This window comes from Fundulus heteroclitus, chromosome 16 (genome assembly GCF_011125445.2).
Source record: "Fundulus heteroclitus isolate FHET01 chromosome 16, MU-UCD_Fhet_4.1, whole genome shotgun sequence".
Lineage (NCBI taxonomy): Eukaryota > Metazoa > Chordata > Actinopteri > Cyprinodontiformes > Fundulidae > Fundulus > Fundulus heteroclitus.
This window is the reverse complement of record NC_046376.1, coordinates 34,628,506-34,648,572: the sequence shown is the minus strand read 5'-3', so window position 1 is coordinate 34,648,572 and position 20,067 is coordinate 34,628,506. Positions and strand designations below refer to the sequence as shown.

The following is a 20,067-nucleotide window of genomic DNA, read 5'->3' as shown; positions in this document are numbered from 1 at the left end:
ACCTGTCTCGAACCGCTTCAGGAGCGCGTTTTGTACATTGACACAGACAGCCTGATCTACGTGGTTAAACCGGGTCAGACCTCCCTCGAGCTGGGAAATTATTTGGGTGATTTAACGGATGAGCTGGGAGGTGATACCATACAGCAATTTGTTTCAACAGGCCCCAAAAGCTACGCTTACCAGACAAGAAAACAGAAAAAAGTTGTGATGCGTTGTAAAGGCATCACTCAAACTCAGGAATGCAGTGAGAGGGTGAATTTTGACAGTGTGAAAGAGTTGGTAGAAAGTCATCTGCAGGGGTCTACAGGGGGCGTGTTAGAAGCTCCGCAGCATACCATCAGGAGGGATAAAAGAAACTTCCAACTTAAAAATACCACATTTCAGAAAAAGTTCCGCTTGGTGTATGACAAGAGAAGGCTTTTTCCTGACGGAACAACTCTCCCTTTTGGTTACTAAAAAGGTTAACCGAGAACAATGTCGCTCTCCGGTGAAACACAGGAGATTGAATTTGACCCTAGATTCAAAACCCCTTTTTCATGTCTGATAGTGGGTCCGAGCGGGTGTGGAAAATCTTTTTTTGTTAAACGTGTTTTGCAGAATTGTAACCATGTTATGGATGTTGTACCTGTAAATATTGTATGGATTTATACATCTCTTCAACCCATGTACGCTGAATTGCAGAGAATGAATAAAAAGATTAAATTCATCGAAGGACTACCTGATTCTTTTGATGATGAAAATCTGTTTCCTCCTGATCAGAATCATCTGGTTATATTGGACGATGTAATTTTCCAGGCTTCGGAGCATCCAGAAGTGGTCAAGATTTTTACGCAATACAGACATCACAGAAATATGAGCGTGATGATGCTGACTCAGAACGTGTTTCATCAAGGCAAGTACAGCCGCACCATCAGCTTAAACACTAATTATATGGTGTTGTTTAAGAACCCCCGAGATAAACTGCAGCTGAATATATTAGCGCGTCAGATGTTCCCGTCAGAGAAAACTTTCTTTATGGAGAGTTTTCAAGACGCCACCAGGGAACCTCACGGGTATTTAATCGTCGATCTGACTCCCACTTGCCCAGATCGTTTCAGACTGAGAACGGGAATGCTCCCTGGTCAGTGGCCGGCTGTGTATGTACCCAAGTAAATTAATTTACCATGTCAACTCGCATAAAAAGGAACATACCTCTTTTCAGGGCTCTGTATCATGCCACCCCACAGAAACGGAAAGACATTCTCGCTCACTGCTCGCCGGATTTTCTTAAAGCCTTGTGTGAAATAGCTCTGAATATCTTAAAAGGTAACGTTAAAGTATCTCCCGCTCAACATAAAAAACTGCAAAAGCAGAAAAAAATCATCAGACTGCTGGCTGATAAAAGAACGGGTTTAAAACGCAAGCAGCTGGCTCTGAAAAATCAAACAGGTGGATTCATTCTGCCCTTGTTAAGTGTTCTGGCTCCTTTAATCGGAGAGCTGGTGGGAGGTCTCATCAGGAGATGAGAAAATGTCTCTTAGGACGGCGCAAAAGATGTATCTTGTCTCTCCGCATCAGTTCAAACGTTTGACTCCGTCAGAGCCTTCTATCAGACAGACGGCTGAAGAGGATTTGGATTCAAAAATGAGGGAAATACTGAATGAACAGGGACTGAGTTCTTATGAAAAAATTAAAAGGTACAACACTCTGCTGCAGAGATATCTGACTCTGATCAAACAAAGTCAACTGGAGGAACCTAGAGTGACTTTAACTTTGCAGCGTAACCCTACCCCGGACAATAATGACGGTGAGGCGGACTCTGGCTCTGATTCTACTGCTTCTACACCCTCTCCTATGGAATTGGATGAAACCGCCAGCGAAGTTCTAAAAGCTCTACCAAACAGAGATCGCAAGAACGCAGAATACATATTGAAAAAGTTGTCCCTACATGGTACGAGTTGGACGTCGAAAGGGGAATTTGTTTATCGGGATCGTGTGATGGGAGGCTCACATCTACTCGATTTGCTGAAAAACCTTCTGCTGCCGTTTAAGAGGAAAACACAGACCCAGGAACCTGTAGGCTGGAACCGTTTCATGACCGCCCTGAAGGAGCTAAACATCCCAGTGTCCTCAGTCAGCAATCCGCAAGCCCGGGAGCAATACAGAGGCTTGACGGAAACGGACGTATCGGAGAAGAACGGAGCTAAACCTTTTGCAAAACGAAAAGGAAAAATTGTGTTGTCCCCTAAATTCTCCGGAATAGACTTTGAGCATCCAACCCCCTACAACGAACGAGTCAAGAGCAAAAGAGTCAAGAACCCTGCATGGTTGAAATTTTCTCCTTAAAACTCTGTATGAAATAAAAACTGGAGAAATGAATTTGTAATAAAGATACTTTTATTGTTTCAAATTATTCATGCGTACAGTGTTTTTCTTCTAGACCGGTTACAGTTTGTAACAATCTTTAAACATTTGTAAAGAACACGTTCCGTGATTAAACGAGCACGGGGTCCTATTTTTGACACAACGCTGATATTTTTTCACAAAATCAAATACCACGACATCGTTTTTATAAACATCGTCGTCGTAGGTAGCCAATATTTCATCCATCGATAACCCGCAGGCTTTATGACAAAGATAATAAACACAATGATGACCGCACACAAGGGATAGAGTGTCTTGAAGTTGACGATTATGATACAATATTTTCGAGGATCTCTCTTTCAAAAATGTCACTATGCTCGAGGGATAAAATTCGAAATCTGGGGGAAATCCGTAAGAGTCGAAAAAGGTGGCTCCATCATTCTCCTCCAAAGTCAAAGCTAGCCAGTGTTCTCCAGGCATGTGTGAAGGATGAGTGTTGACGATAAAATAGGCGGGGCCTCTGTACGTGCGTTTGAGTAACGGGAGCTGATCACAAGCCCAAACGCCGCAAAATAGGTCCCCCAATAGGTGATGCATCAGACTCTCGATCTCGTGGTTATTCATGTTTTAATAAAAATCCACCAGGACCTGCCTTTTTGAGTCGATTTCCAAAATTGAGTCGTAACAAGCGTACACAATCAGGGTGGTCGTGTGAGGCAGCGGAACTCTGAATCTCATTTCCAGTCTCAAATTGCCGTTGCACACCGGTGACAGAGCGTCTGTGTCCTCGCTCGGATTGAGATTAAAGACAAACAGGGAATAACCCTCGTTAAATTCCTCACGAGCGATGCTTAAAGGAAGGTCTTTTAAATGACGACCTGTAGAGGTGAACATGTTGTAATATTCCCTGACTGAAATACCGTTGTTGAATTGGGGTTGAAACGCTTTGGCGGGGACCTGTCTGCCGTCTTTGCAGAGCGCTAAATATTCCACATCCATATGCTTAAAGTTGAAAGGCGACATGCTTCTCCTTCCGGTGAATGCCTCGTGGTTGACCATACCTAAAACGACATATTTCGGCATCGTTCCCAAAAAGAGATTCTCCTGAGTACATATCCTGGAATTTTCAGGGACAGAGTACGTTTTCACGTTCACGCGCGAAAGAGGATAGAGGGCGTTTCCTCTCGTTAATGCTGAGGCATGCCCTAGTCGGATAGCCGGGGAGACTGAAACTTTTTTCATAAATAGCGAAGCCCCCAGAATTTTCAGTCTGAAGGTTGAATCACGCGGTCCCATGAGAGAGAAGGCGTCGCTGGCTCTGGTTAGTTTAACCCTCATATCGACAGAATTCAAGAGGAGTCTTTCGCAGAAGAAAATATCTGCGTGAAGCGGGCCCATCAGATGTAACTCTCTGGAATTAGCGGTGAAAGCGGCTCTCTTGTTCATCCCCGAATTTGGACCGTCGGTGGTAACGATAGAGTCAATAGCTCCCGCTGTGTCTTTGTAAAAGAGGCCCGCGCTAAATTGGCTCTTTAACGTGTCTTCTGAATAGTTGAGTAGAGTTTCAATCATTGCTCTGTACGGGTGAGTTGCGCTACTCTGCGAAATTAGCCTGTCCCCCAGAATAACGTCGCATTGACTAAACATTGTATTCAAGGGGTAATTTATCAACCCGACAGCGGCGTCGTTAGCCAGGTCGCTTCCATCCGCGTTGGTGATCTTTAGACGGACGTGGAGCAACGTATCGTTCAAATCCAAGTATTTCTCTCCATCTCCGGGGATAAAGAACTCGATAGGCCCGGTGTCTGTAATCGCTGACACGGGTAATATTTCTGTGTAGAGCTTATCTTCGATAGAAAGTTGTGTCATGGGGGCGGAAAACAAGTCGAGTTCCGCCAGCGTACATTCTGATGATTTCCGGTGTAAAAGAGCCATGTTTTATTGTTATTGAAGAATAATAATTCAGCTAAATATATCCTTGCGTGCAGCGGACTTCCTCCCTCTTGCTTCGCTCCTGCCGACTGATTTCTTCTTTTTGCGCGGCACAACTATTTGTGAACGCCCAACACGTTGCCCCGGAGGTCTCTTTCTAGCTCTTCTTGACAAAACCATAACCCCCGACCCCTCCTGGTTATTCACACCCTCGTGCGAGCCGCTTATTTTCGTCATAGCTTTACCTATGACGTCCGAGGCGATGTTTGTGGCAGCCTTTTTCAGATGCGGTTTAGCAATAGCGAAGCCGGATTTAAATAGGGGTGAGACGAAACGAAATAATTTTGAAAATATGGATCCTATCCCCCGGCCATACATAACAGGGGCACCATAGAAACCGGGTAATTCTCCCCCTACCTGGTTCTGGTAGTAAGGGATAAAACGATGCGGGTCCTCTCTTAAGAAAACCATGTTGTCTTGATTATCGTAGCTTCTTCCTCACGTTTTTAGAACGCTGCAACGTTGTCGGTGTGAGTGGTTGAACAGCTATGAATGATTCCGGTCACAATCGTGTGTTTTTATAAGCGCAATCCGCTTCACCTGAACGCCCTGCGTGAAGCAACGGGTCTGAAATGTAGTTTCACGATGCACTTTCCGTATGTAAATTTCACCGGGGTGTTTTGATCCGTTTTAATTTCAACTTGTATATTTTCAATATGTTTCTTGGCAACGGGGAGATAGTAGGGGTTATGAAAGGTCTGCGTGATAATATCTCCAAACACACCCTGGACCTGAACCGTTCGCAAGAGGGGTGCGTATGCGTCCCCTACTATCTGCGGCGTAACTACGTCGCTGTAAAAATAGAGGTGGTAGAAACCCGCTTTATAATCTATAGGGTGAGGGGCGTGCCAGTGGTCAAATTTGATCCATTTTCCGGGTTCCGCGCCGAGCATGTAGGCCAGTGGAGCGTGAAAACGTAGGTGGTACTGAGCGCCGGCCTGGAAGGTGAGTATGTTTGCGAGTTTGTTAACCTTGAAATAAATATCTGAATCTATCTTTCTCAGATGAGCTTCGATCTCTTTGATAAGCTGATTCATATTACTGTAGTATCCGTTTCCAATCTGTATGCGATGGACTTGTTCCTCGCTCGCTTTCCGCCATTCGAAAAAAGCATTTTCTGAGGGGACATTATGCCATGTGTGTGGATAAGAAACCTCGGTCAATGCCACTTGCCATTCTCCTTGTAAATTGATATGCTCGGCTAAATCCACGCGGAAACTCGATATGTTATTATCCTTAAAGACATCGAGGCTGGCGTTGGAGGGTAGCGTCAGGTAAAATCCCTCGTCCTGAGTTAAACGGTCCATGTTGCACTGTCAACCGTCAGAGAGCAACGTCTTCTTTTATATGTCTCGCAGGTCGTCGGCTCTCACCCAGCTGTTGAATTTCTCCGGCCAATTTTTCCAACGTACTAAGACCTGTTTGACCCCCCGCACGGTGCGTTTGTCTAATATCTCACCCACTTGATACATTTTGTTTTTTGATATTTTCACCTTTTGAAGCTCTTCCGCGTAAAAAGAGCCTTGGACGGGCTCCCCGTCTAAATCTTTCAGTTTGAAGACGAGTGGAGATCGTTGTATCACTTCTGTAACTGTAAAGATTTCGTCCGTGAAACTCTGTTCATATTTCTTGTCAAACACTCCACGCAGCTTGGAGATTCTGACATGATCGCCTGGTTTAAACACCGTCTTGACTTTTGTACTGCGTTTGGAATTGGTCCCGTACAGATTTTGAAACACTTGAAAAGCGTTACTAGCGGTGACTTGGATAGGTGCCATTTTAATACTTGAATGATAACCGTGGTTGTAGCTTTTGACCAGATCCTGAAGCACGTTTAGATATCGGAGAGTGTTGTTTGCGGTGAAATATCTCCACATTCTTGATTTTAACGTACGGTTAAACCTCTCAACCACCGACGCTTTTATTTCACTAGCCGTGGAAAAATGTTTAATACCGTTTTTATCCATCAGCGCTTTGAATGATTTGTTGAAAAATTCTTTTCCGTCATCAGTTTGAAGCTTCTTAGGAATCTGACTCTCCTTTAAAACGGATTCAAAAGCTTTTACGACGTCAGAGGCTGTTTTCCTTTTTAAAGCCCTAGCATAGGCTCTTTTGGAAAATACGTCGATAACGGTTAATAAATAATTGTAACCGTCGTTTTCTTCGGACAAGCTCTGCATATCACAAAGATCGGCTTGGAACTGTTTCAGAGGCCCGGTGACAAACACTCTATTTCTAGGAAATCTAATTCTTGCGGGTTTATGCAGAGAATAAGCATCTTGTTCCGATAAAAAGTCTCGGACCTTTTCAACCGCTACCTTCTCGCCCGTTTCACTTTCCAAAGCTCTCTGTAGTCTATCTACCCCGCCGAAAGAGCCGGGGTGTGAAGGCGTGTAATATACCCGCTTCATTAACTTTTCTTCAGCCATACCTTCCCATTCACGTAGTGATGCTAAATGAAGGATAAGAGGTCTGTATTTGGGTTTTTATATATTTTATTATTAATATGCATTCATTATATCATAAGCTAACTGTAGAGAAAGACACAGTTTTTTGTGTTGAGGGGTCAGATGATTGAGAGAAAGAGATTAATTTTGTTACGATGTCACAAACTAATTGCAGAAAATACTACTTTAATATATCACAAACTCAATGTAAAAAAAAAACACTCATTGGTTAGATAAAAAGAAAGACATTCTTTTAATACAATGTCATAAACTAATTGCGGAAAATACTAGTTTAATATATCACAAACTCAATGTAAAAGAAACACTCATTTCATATATCACAATCTAGTTGTAGAAAACAATCATTTCATATATCACAGACTCATTGTAGAAAACACTCATATAATATATATATTACAGAAAGATATGACAAAACATGCATGCTTTGGTTTCAAGACCCCTGCCAGTACTGCGTGATGGTTTCAAGTTGATCTTTTAAGTCATAGTTTTCTTGAACCAGCTGATTATACACCTCGCTGATGTGGTCATGCACCCGCTTGGATAGCGTCAATTCGTACAGATAGGCCTGTGCGACGGCGTTGACTGTGTCGTTGTCTTGATGGATGTTGCGAGCGGCTAAAAACCGTTGAACGGCATCGATGAAACGCTCGTTATAAAGCATTCGCATTACACCGTAGTAATTACTTTCAAAGAACCGGTCGTCAAGCTGCTCCAAACATTCATGGTCTCTCTGACTCGGACGATCATTGATGCATCCGTAGCACTTTCCACGCATGTACTTTTCAATGGCGGTGCTCAAAAGATGGTGCACCACAGTTTTCACCGCTTTGATGAAGCCGAAGCGGATCCACCCGTCGTATTCATCAGCGCCGGTGTCAGCGTCTGGTTCCCCGGATGGAATCTGCACGTCCTCACGCGGTGATGGGGGTGGGGAGGCTGATTCTCCTTGGCCCGAGGGAAGTTCTGAGTCCTGGAGCTGTGAGTACTCAGACTGAGAAGGGTCCGGGGAGGGTGGAAGATTCAGCACTTGTGAATCTTCCTCCTGGGTCTCTGACAGAGACGGCATGGCTGGAACCATGGCTGGAAGTGTGGTTGGAAGCGTGGAATTCTCATCCCATAAAACAAAGTACTCGGGCCGTACATGCACGCCTCCTGGGGCATTGGCCCAGTCGTCGATACGCTTCTGCAGCGATGTGAGGAGACTCTCGCTGTCGCTGTCGAGTTCGGAAGAGGATTCAGGGGTTGGCGAGGGTGAAGGAGGGTGGTACGGTCCCGGAAAGAATTTGTCGCTGTCCGGGGAGCCATGCTGCGGTGATGTTGAATCGGTAGTTCTTTCAACCGCGTAGTTGTTCATGGTTTCAGATGCTAAAAGTCTGGTCACTGAAGCTGCATGGATGTTCCGATCGGTCTGCCCGGTTGTTTTTTTATACTGAGAAGGGGTGTGGTTAACATTGAAGGGGGGCGTTATCGGGTGTTGTGAGGAGGGCGGGTCTAAAAAGCTACCACTTTCTTGATCCTCAAAACATCTCTCCAGTCGCAACAGTTGCAGAACAGCGTTGACATCCCGTCTGCTATCATCTTGTCACACCATGCGTCAAGCAGAAAAATAACCGGAGCTGTTTTATCTTGAGCCTGTCTCGGAGTTGCGCGGAAGAAACCATCGACCGGTAAGCCCCGTTTTTGATTGTCATGTTGGTGAGAAGATCCTATTTGTTGAATCTGTGTCAGTTTCGAATTCCTAAAGTGGGGGAGGGGACCGGAAATGGGGGGAGGGGTATGGATTCCGGAAGTGGGGGAAGGGACCGGAAATGGGGGAGGGGTATGGATTCCGGAAGTGGGGGAGGGGACCGGAAATGGGGGAGGGGGGCCGGAAATGGGGAGGGGGCCGGAAATCAAAGGGGGACCGGAAATGATTAGGGTCATAAATCACCCATCGATTAAAAAGTGACAGAAGGTATTATTTTTAATCTTTATTATAGTCTGACTGCTTTTACGGCTGAAACAAAGACTGATTTCCTCCCACCTTAAAGATTGGGTGCGCGTAACGGAATTAAATAATTCAAAATAATCATAATAATACTAATAAAAAAAAATTGGGTATGTATAACGGAGTTAAATAATTATAAATAACTTTAAATGATTACAATAATACTACTAAATAAGGTTGGGTATGCGTAACAGAATTAAATAATTACTATAATATCAATGATAGTAGTAATAATATTATTAATGATATGAATATAAATGAAAATAATAATAATACAATTAATAAAGGAATAATTCATTTAATAATGATTAATGTGGGGGGTGTCACATGAGGGTGTCACATGAGGGGTCATATGGAGGTCACGGTAGGGGTCAATGATAGGGTGTCACATGAGGGTCACGAGCAGGGTCACGTGACAATCATGTGAGTAGGGTCACCTAAAAGGTCAATTAAAAAATAAGCCCCGCCCCTTTTTAATCGCCCCGCCCACTTTTAATCCATCAAAATCGGATTAAAAAGTGACAGAAGGTATACCCCTATTGTTTTTTCACATCAGCAGATGCATGTTTGTGGGTGATGGAATAAACTCATAATTTAATTTGCATTGCACTGCCTGCATTTCTTCTTGTTTTCCATCATGTTTGATTGTAATGTGTGAGATTAAACGGCATCTACTTCACCCTCCAGGAAGAGGCCGGCTGGTGGTCTCTTCCTGTTTAAAGGGACTTTATCCTTTCCATTGTCGCCATCTGCTTGCTCAGGAAATGGGATTGCCACAAAGTTAACGACTCAATTCAATTTGCTTGAGAGATTTCTTCTAGTTTATTTGGTCAGGAACAGGACACAGTCAATGTTACGAAGTAATCATGGACCTCTACAGAGGCATTTTAGCTCCCAGATAATTTACAGACCTGGTATCTGTTTGGGCTCTTCCATAGACCCACTGTCCTCTCATGAGAGTATAAAACATCTTACATCAGTCATCTGGTAACAGAGTTTTGTAGCCATCTTGTTAGAAGGCCAGCCTAGTATTATAATTTCAGCCATTTTGGAAAGTTTTAATGTTCCTGCTGTATACCTACTCTTGTAGGTTTAGAAATATATGGAAAGAATAATATGGACAGAATATTTAGAAATATAGATAGAGGGGTGATGCTGAAAAACTAGTCCATGCATTTGTTACTTCAAGGCTGGACTATTGTAATTCTTTACTATCAGGAAGTCCACAAAATGCAGTTCGAAGTCCTCAGCTGATCCAAAATACTGCAGCAAGAGTTCTGATGAAAATCAACAAGAGGGATCATATTTCTCCAATTTTAGCTTCCTGTCTTCCTGTTAAATCAAGAATAGAATTTAAAATTCTTCTTCTAACGTATAAAGCCCTTAATAATCAAGCTCCATCATATATCAGAGCTCTGATTACCCCGTATGTTCCTAACAGAGCACTTTGCTCTCAGACTGCAGGTCTGCTGGTGGTTCCTAGAGTCTCTAAAAGTAGAATGGGAGGCAGATCCTTTAGCTATCAGGCTCCTCTGTGGAACCAACTCCCAGTTTTGGTCCGTGAGGCAGACACCCTATCTATTTTTAAGACTAATGTTAAAACTTTCCTTTTTGACAAAGCTTATAGTTAGAGTGGCTCATATTACCCTGAGCTACCTCTATAGTTATGCTGCTATAGGCTTAGGCTAATGGAGGACATCAGGGCCTATTTTTCTCACTCTACTGATTTCTACTGTTCTCCAGGCTACTGTTCTCCAGATTTACATTGCATTAGATTGAAATTACTGTTTTTGGAGTCATTCTTTTAACTTTTTGTTCTCTCTCTTTTTTTCTTTAAAGTAGGTACACCTGGTCTGGGGTTCTGTTAACTGTGACATCATCCAGAGAAGACGGCTCACCCGCTATTACCATCTAATGTAGAACAGATTCCTGGATCAATGTGTGCTTCTGTGCTTTTTTGTCTCTCTTGTTGTGTCTCTGCTCTGTCTTCTGTAACCCCAGTCGGTCGAGGCAGATGACCGTTCATACTGAGCCCGGTTCTGCCGGAGGTTTTCCTTCCCGTCAATGGGGAGTTTTTCTTCCCATTGTCGCTTCATGCTTGCTCAGTGTGAGGGATTGCTGCAAAGCCATGGACAATGCAGACGACTCTCCCTGTGGCTCTACGCTTCTTCATAAGGAGTGAATGCTGCTTGTCGGGACCCCGGGACAACGGGGTTCCCTTATATAGGATTTTTTTGACCAATCTGTATAATCTGACCATATCTGTATAATCTGATTGAATTAAATAAAATTGAATTGAATCAAATTGAAATTGTACACAGACTTTGTGACATGGTTGCAATTTGGCAATGGCAAATCTTGTAAAAAGGAGAGTAGTTACCATTCAATAATGTTTAAGATTATTGCCAATATTTTAATCATTAATGAAGCCCCAAAGTCAGCACAGTATCCTGTGTCTAATTTTGGGCCCGGATAAATGCAGAGTTGTATCAGGAAGGGTAAAACGTTTGAAAATCTACCATGCCAGTCAATAACTTGCAAGACAGAAGACTCACTTCCTGAAAGGGAAAAGCTGACAGAACAAAAAGAGGTTTTTGAGAGAAGATGTTTGTCTTCATGTTTGTCTGCATTATGTGATGCTGCTGGTTGAAAGGCCTGCACTGTAAAGGCTATATCAGCACAGACTGACATAAACGGGTCATTCATTAATTTTTTTCATACTTGCTAATGGGGGGGGGGGGCGTGGCCTAGTGGTTAAAGCAGCGCGCTTGCACTCAGAGAAGGATGCAAGTACTCGATAAAGTTAGAAAGATATTCACAGATTCATCTTTTCCGGATCAATAACTCATCGGGCCGGCGGATCATTTCTTATACAAAACAGACACCTCTCTGCAACCACAGCAGGCAGACAGTGAGCTACAACCATAGTTTCCTCAAAACGAGTCTCCCACCGCACTGGGAGAATTACATTGGACTCTATGCAGAGCTCGAACGTCTGCAAGTTGCAACACCAGAAAATAATCATGCAGAAATATTCAACTAAAGAGAGGTGGATTATCATCAAATTAATTTCATGTGTATCTGATATCACGTCTTTCATACCACATTAAGTGGATTGGAAAATAATACATAAAAAAAAAATTTGAGGAATTACCCAAAGCCTAAATGGCAAAAATATTCATTAAAGTCCCTTTTGCTAGGTGCGGGATACAAAAGAAATCTGAATAGATCAATAATAATTTAATAATTATAAAATAAATAAATAAATAAAAACCTTGTAATTATACTTCTGACCGATAGAGGGCACCGTACCCAAACAATAGCGGGCACGGGCCGCTTTGAAACAGCGAGGAAGAAAGTCAACAGCCATTGCCATTAGTAGTCAAGTACACTTGACTGGGAAAGTCACATTTTTCAGACAAAATGGGAAGAAGTACAGAGGGCTTCGTAAAGAAGAGTACCTCTTCACCGAATTCAAAGGAAAACCAATGTGTTTAGTTTGCTTGGAGACATTATCAGCCCTGAAAGATTACAACTTAAGTCGACATTACAACACCTTGCATAAGGTTAAATATAAGAAGTACACTGGAGCTGTAGGGCTATTTTGCAATCAGTTTTTTAAAACTTTTTTGTTCTTTGTTATAAATGAGTTCAAATTCCTTTTGCACTTTTTTAAGCAAATGTTTTGTCTTTGTTGCTTATGAAGGATAAGTTAAAATGCATTTATTTTATACACAGAAACTATTTGCAATCAGTTTTTTAAGCAAACTTTTTGTTCTTTGATATGGAGGAGTTGAAATTCCTTTTGCAATTTTTTTTAAGGCAAACGGTTTGTCTTTTGCTCAGGGACATATTAAAATGCATTTATATGCAGAAAATAGTTATATGTTGGTGTAGTAAACATACAGATATAAATTCATCTAAAATTTGTTCTTATTGAGAATAATTTGTAGCGTCTTTCATATCCAATTATTTGTAGTGCGTGGTCATGTGGCCCTCATATGGTTGTGCTGAAAAAAAATGGGCCCTCTTTATCATGGAAGTTGCCCATCCCTGATCTATAGTGTAGTAATTGCTCATTTTATACTTATTCTAATGATAAAATAGGAGAAAGTGTAGGTCTTACTTATCTAAATGATAAAATCAGATTAAAGTGAAAGCCCTTTATCCAAAGCTATTTGATTTATAGAGCAAACAGTTATGTTCAATAAATTTATTTTGTATCCTACACCTAGGATATGGTGTAGGATGGATTGTTCTCCCTGCTGCCTTCTGGGAAGAGGTTCCGCAGCTTCCGCTGCAGGTCCACCAGGTTCTGCAAAAGCCTTTTCCCCATTGCCATCACACTGTTGAACTGCCGAAACTGCTGAAGCCACAAATGGACTCTGAACTGCTGAAGCCACAAAATGGACTCTGTACCACATTCGCATATTGCACATTTGCACATATGCCATCAGACCGTTGAACTGCAGAAAGCTGGACTCTGAACTGCTGAAGACACAAAATGGACACTGTAATTTACTGAGATTTACTGCATTCTACCGTGATTTTCCAAGCTGTATGCAAACGAAATTTCGTTCTGTACGCACTCTTTGCATGCAGGATGACAAATAAAGTTGTCTAAGTCTAGCATAAGGGACTTTAATGAATATTTTGGGCATTTAGGCTTTGGGAAATTCTTCAAGAAAAAAAGTATTATTTTACAATCATTTAAATGTGGAATGACAGACATGAGATGAGATACACGTGAAATGCATTTGATAATAATCCACATCTCCTTGATGACGCTGTTGAATACTTCTCTATGATTATTTTCTGGTGTTGCAACTTGCAGACGGTCCCTAAGTACTGGTGGACGAACGAGCTCTGCATAGAGTCCAATGTAATTCACCCAGCGCGATGGGAGACTCTTTTTGAGGAAACTATGGTTGTAGCTCACTGTCTGCCTTGCTTTGGTTGCAGAGAGGTGTCGGTTTTGTAGAATAAATCATCCGCCGATGAGTTATTGATCTGGAAAAGCCAAATCTGTGAATATCTTTCTAACTTTACCGAAGTCTCGAACTGGAAGCTGTTTATGTAAAAGTAAAGTAAAAGTTGTAAAAATGTTCAAAGGACCACAGAAAAACATTTCAGATCCCAAACGTACAACTTTCTAATTCTTCCAGTCTATTAGCAGTTTCCCTTAAGAGGTCGGACACTGAACGTCTGCCTGCTGAGTTTGACATTACTAAACAATGCTTTATGGTGGGGAAAAGCCATGTAGATTTGACCGATTCTCCAACTAATTTTATTGTCCAGCCAATCAGGACGCAGGGCTGGAGTTTATATAGATGTGACGTAGTGTAGAAGCGACCGTGACGTGAGACTGTTTTGATTTAGACAACAATGGCGGCTCGCATCGAGGAAGCAAGCGTTAACATTGATGCTGCTATTTCTTCCGTGTTGTCCAATCTACCTAATATTGTTTCATTAAAAGAACATCAGAGAACGCCTCTGAAGGCTTTTGTTTTCGCCCTTCTCCCGACCGGATTTGGCAAGTTTTGTTTTCCGGGGCGCGCCTGTGGCGGAGCGGTTAGCGTGAACCATATTAGGAGGCCTTTAGTGCTTGACACGGTCGGCCCGGGATCGACTCCGACCCGCGGCGCTTTGCTGCCTGTCTTCCCCCCTCTTCCTGTCAGCTCACTGTCAATAAAACGCGTGCCCCTAGAGCCGCAAACACATAAAAAAAAGTTGTTTTTTTTCCTGCGTCGCTCTCACAGCATCACGGGTTAGCTTCAGTGTGAATGGTTGAAATAGCACGTCGATAAAGATGACAGACAAGTGGCTTATCCAATCATATGCAAGGATTTTTGATAAGGCCCAGCCTTCAATAAAGGCAATTCCTATGGAGAGGTCCCAGATGTATGTGAGTGAAGCTAGGCGGAGCGAAATACATCTGGCTAGGGTCAGGTTAGAAATAAATAGCATCGAAGAAATAAATAGGGTAAAAAAATACAAAGGAAGAATAAAACAGACAAAAATATTATAACATGCACATAAATAAATACTTAAAAAAATAATTAATAAATAAAGTTGAAGATTATAACGGACAATAAATAAATAAGGTAATTATTACAAAGGCAAATAAATAAATAAGCTTAATTAAAAAAGATATATACATTTATGTCTCACTGTTTAATTTCTACCTACATTTATTTGTTTATTGTATTTTTAGTGGCAATTAATTGTATGCTTATTTATTTATTGAGCATTTATTTATTTATGTATTTATTTTTAAATATGGTAGAGTTGGTCCTCCATAGTGTACCTCCCTGATGGCTGCACAGAATTTGCTCTGCAGGACTCTCTGTAGGGCCTGCAGTTTGGGAGGAGGCAACTCCCCGGTCCTCTGCAGCCGGTGCAGCAGCTCGATCACTCGGCACACATCTGAAACACATGTCTGGGTTACCGACAACACACAGGAGCTGGTTGTTAGTGAAGTTCACTAAATCATGGTTTCTCCTTTCTCACATCCTGCTCCTCCTTCATGGTTTACCTGTTACGACGATACACGATGGTCCATGTGCGTATTGGCCATTGGATTTTGATTTTGTTATGGGAAATCTAAAATCGTAAAACTAACCGTTTCCTGATTTCCAAATAAAATAAAAAAATAAAATAAAAAAACAAGGCCATTTTTGTCTTTTCTTTTGAAATCCCATAATGAACACGCATTCAGTGTACTGATTAAGTGTAAACTTTTACCTTCCTTTCAATAAACCTTCTAAACATAAACATTGCTGTGACCAAATGTAACTGATGTAAATGTAACCAACTTTTTGTGACCTACAAACTCATTACATCATAAACCCCAAGTGTTTATGTAAATGGATAACACTGTTTATATAAACTTCTGAGTTGGAAAAACGTTTAAAAAAAATCTCTGAAGTTCACATTTATTATTCTATCATTTAGAAATAGAAAGAATCTTGGTAATCCAAACTTGCATTGAAGAGGAAACATTTATTCTGATTTAATGCTGTACTGTGATTAAAAAAGGGCTAGGTGTCTAATTATTTATATTGTAAGAACAAGGCTTCAGCTGTCATTGGGAAGGTTTTACAGTAAGCCAGGATAAAAACTCCAAGGCTGAATTATGACCATGAACGGCTCACCATCCATCAGTTCCCTGACTAAACTACTACTTACCACAACCAGTCACAGCTAAGGATCTAATGAACCTTATTCTTGAAAGAAAAGTCTTCATTCTTTGATGTGGGCAAGCTGGATGTGATTTGGCTAAATGTAGTTTTTAGCACATTTGCAAATGAAAAACAAACACTTTTATCTAGATGTATTTGCTAATACATATGGATATAAGTGAAGCTACTTATGAAGCATTAGCCCAGGGGTGTCAAACATACGGCCCGCTGGCCGGATCCGGCCCGCCAAACAATTTAGTCCGGCCCGCTGGCTAAATGCATTATCATTGTTAAAAAAAAAAAATTTTTTTTTTTTTTCCAGGGTCCTGTCTGGCAATGTGGCAATAAGAATTGTTGTCTTAATGCCAAAAAGAGCTGATCAGATTTGACTTTCACAGGTGGAGCAGAACTGCTTTTGCCATAGTGCTCCGCTTGATTTATGAATGTGAATAGTTTTATTATGATTCATGCGGGGAATATCTCAAATGATATGGACACTACAATGGGAAAGTAGGAGCGCAAAGAAAGAACAAGAAGAAAAAAAGAATAGGTGAAAGAAAGAGGAGATAAAAGGAAGAGAATGACAAAACAATTATTGAAAAAAAAAAAAACATGAAAATCTGCAGTTCCTATATCGTCCACGAGGGGCGCTGTGTTTTAATTAGCAGATTAAGCTTCAGGTGTGGAAAAATTTAAATCATTTCTTAATTTTTATCTGTTTGATGTATTTTGTCATGTAGGACAGTGTTTTTAAGTTCCAAAAAATGTGAATAAATGTTTTTCAACATTGTATAATCGCTGTGATCAGTTCTTATGCATAATGCACAAGTAAATGTTTAACTGAGTAAAAGTATTGTTGAAATTGCACATACTTTTCTTAAAAACGCTGAGGTTATTCATAATATATTGTGTAAAAGTGAAATTAATTTAACATGAGAATCAACAACAAGTCCACATTTATTAGTTCTATTTAATCTTGCAATGAGTTTACTCATGTGGCCCTTTTGAGATCAGATTAAGCTGTATGTGGCCCCTAAACCAAAATGAGTTTGACACCCCTGCATTAGCCTTTAAACCTCTCCCTCATAGGGACTGTGAGACATTGCATTGGCTACTGGAATTTTCCCACCATGTACAAAAAAAAAAAAGATATCTAATCAACTCCTCATGTTCTAGTTGTACTCAGTGGAGTGTTGTTATTAAAGGCCATCTTTTACCTGCCATACTAAATATGTGGTATACCATTGAAAGTGACACATACTTATTGAAATGTCCCAGCAACTTGGTATATGGTGAAACTAAACTAGAGTTAAAACTCTGGGTTTCTGAGCATAAAAGGGAAATCTGGAATAAAGATAAGAGATCCCCTGGGGTTAGATGGACTGTTTTTTACTAAGAAAGGCATTTTGGATTGATGCTTTAAAGAAAATGTTGCAGGTTTGCATTAATTTGCTGGGATACAGCATGTATCTTCCTCACTAGGGAGGAAGTGGAGGTGCATAACTAACGAGGTGTTTTGTTTGTCCCTGGAGGATGGAAGCATTTGAATGTTTGTCGACTCAGGAACACAATATTCAAAACTGACTGACTCAAGGACATTTGACAAAGGCAGGCAGGTGTAACTTTGCCTACAAGCTGAATTCTCGCAGTTTTTGTGTGTTCACAAACACACGAGAATCCACCTTATTACAGAGGACTTTTTCAAGACCCTGTCTCAATCGTTTGTGCCTGAACCAAAAACAGTTCTGACCAATCACGTTGCAGTATTATGGTATAAGGGGGTACATACAGCTGTGATGAAAGCAATAGCTGCCAAGCTCAACTTTTGCACTTTTACTTAGAACATTTTCATTTGCGGTATCGGGGGTGGTAATAAACAGAATTAAGTAATCATACTTAGAGTTAATGAATTATCAGATGCAACCTGCTACAGAGACAGTGTCAACCACTAGGCCATAAACTGGCTTTATTAAACATTAGATCTCTGCCAGGAAAATCACCTTTAATTAATGACTTCATTACTGACGACTATCTTGATGCTATATGTTTGTCAACCAAAACATGGTTACATAAATTTAATAAAGCATCTATTCTGATAGAGTCGACGCCTCCAAACTACAATTTTCTTTGTGAGAGCAGACAGCAAAGGAAAGGTGGAGGTGTGGCATGTTTGTTTAGCGAGCCCTTAAAGTGTAAAAAGGTGCTTCTAGGAAAATTTTACTCTTTTGAATATTTGGCTTATGTAAAGAGCCCGGACCAAACTTTTTTCTTGAACGTTTACAGGCCTCCTAAGTCTAAATCAAACTTTTTTTTAATGATTTTAATGACCTGTCTGTGATATGTATTGATTATGACTGATTCATTATTGTGGGAGACTTCAGCTTTCACGTTGACAACCCTTCTGTTACGTTTGAAAGCATCATTTCCGATGCCTCAGTTTGCCCAAGAGACATCAAAAGAAAGCACATCTTTATGGACAACACCACTGATTAACTACTAGATAACTTTCAGCCTAAAGTTTCTGATGTTATTGAATGCTTGGCTCCATATAAAGGGAAGGTTGTTTCTGGAAAGAAAAAATCTCTGTGGAGAAGCTGAACGCAGGTGGAGAAAAACTAAATGACTTGTATAGCGCTTTAACTAGTCTGACGACCTCCAAAGTGCTTCACACTACAGTTTAGTCATTCACCCATTCACACACACATTCACACCCTGACTGTGGTGAGCTATGTTAGTAGCTACAGCCACCCTGGGGTAGACTGACAGAAGTGAGGCTGCCATACACCGGCGCCACCGGGCCCTCTGACCACCGCCAGCAGGCAATGAAGGTGAAGTGTCTTGTCCAAGGACACAACAACGGAGACAGTCAGAGTGGGGGATCAAACCGGCAACTCGCCAATTGCAGGACGAACCCCCAAACCTCTGTGCCACTATCGTCCCAATGACTCCCTTATCCACTGACTACTAGAGTCAGACTAGACTCCAGGTTTACTATGTCATTTACAAAGAGATACTTTACAGATATAACTTGCAAGGGAATCTTTCTTCTCTGAGATCATCAACATTAATAATGCTCGTGTCTTATTTTCCACAGTTGACAGTGTAACAAATCCTCCTGTGACTGTGACATCTGAACTCCTCTCCACCAGGGCCTGCAATGAATTTGCCAATTTATTTACTGAGGTGCCCCCCCATTTCCTTAAAACAGCAGATATCAAACCACTGTGTAAAATAACAATTGGTACAAACTTCTACTCCAGAACTACAGGCCCATCTCAAACCTCCCCTTTATCAGTAAGATTATTGAAAAAGCTGTATTTCAACAATTAAACACCTTCTTAACTATGACCAGCCGCTTTGACGTTTTCCAGTCAGGTTTCCGTGCTCACCACAGTACAGAGACCGCCCTGATCAAGGTGTTTAATGACATCCATATAAATACAGACTGTGGAAGAACCACCGTCCTGGTTCTATTGGACCTCAGTGCAGCATTTGACACTGTCGATCACTCCATTCTGTTAAAGCGCCTCTCTGGTACAGCTCTCAACTGGTTTAATTCCTACTTAAAGGACAGGGACTTTTTTGTATCAGTAGGTAACTTTACATCAGAGATGACAAAAATCACATGTGGGGTTCCCCAAGGGTCCATCCTGGGTCCCCTCCTCTTCAATATCTACATGCTCCCTCTAGCTCAGATCATAACTTTGGAACCAATAGATGAGCAATTAAAAGTTAGTGCACAGCTTCGACTGCTTCAGCTAGAAACCACTGATCAGGCCTGAAATCTGGGAGTAGTGATGGACTCAGACCTGAACCTGCAAAAGCATCTAAAGACAATTACAAAGTCAGCTTTCTATCACCTGAGGAACATTTCCAGGATTAAAGGACTAATGTCTCAGCAGGATCTGGAAAAACTAATCCATGCGTTTATATTTAGTAGAATTGATTACTGCAACGGTGTTTTTACAGGTCTTCCTAAAAAGTGGATCAGACAGCTGCAGCTGATCCAGAACGCTGCTGCCTGTGTCCTCACTAAGACTAAGAAAGTAGACATATACAGCCTCGGTGGGGGAGCCTTTGTGCAATGTGGGTGAGG

General features: G+C 41.4%; 1 protein-coding gene across 1 annotated transcript in view; it reads right to left on the bottom strand.

The window, feature by feature from the left end:
* The window catches only part of lin7b (lin-7 homolog B (C. elegans)), a 61,876-nt gene that overhangs the window by 7,278 nt on the left and 34,531 nt on the right, over positions 1–20,067 (bottom strand). The window lies entirely within an intron of this gene.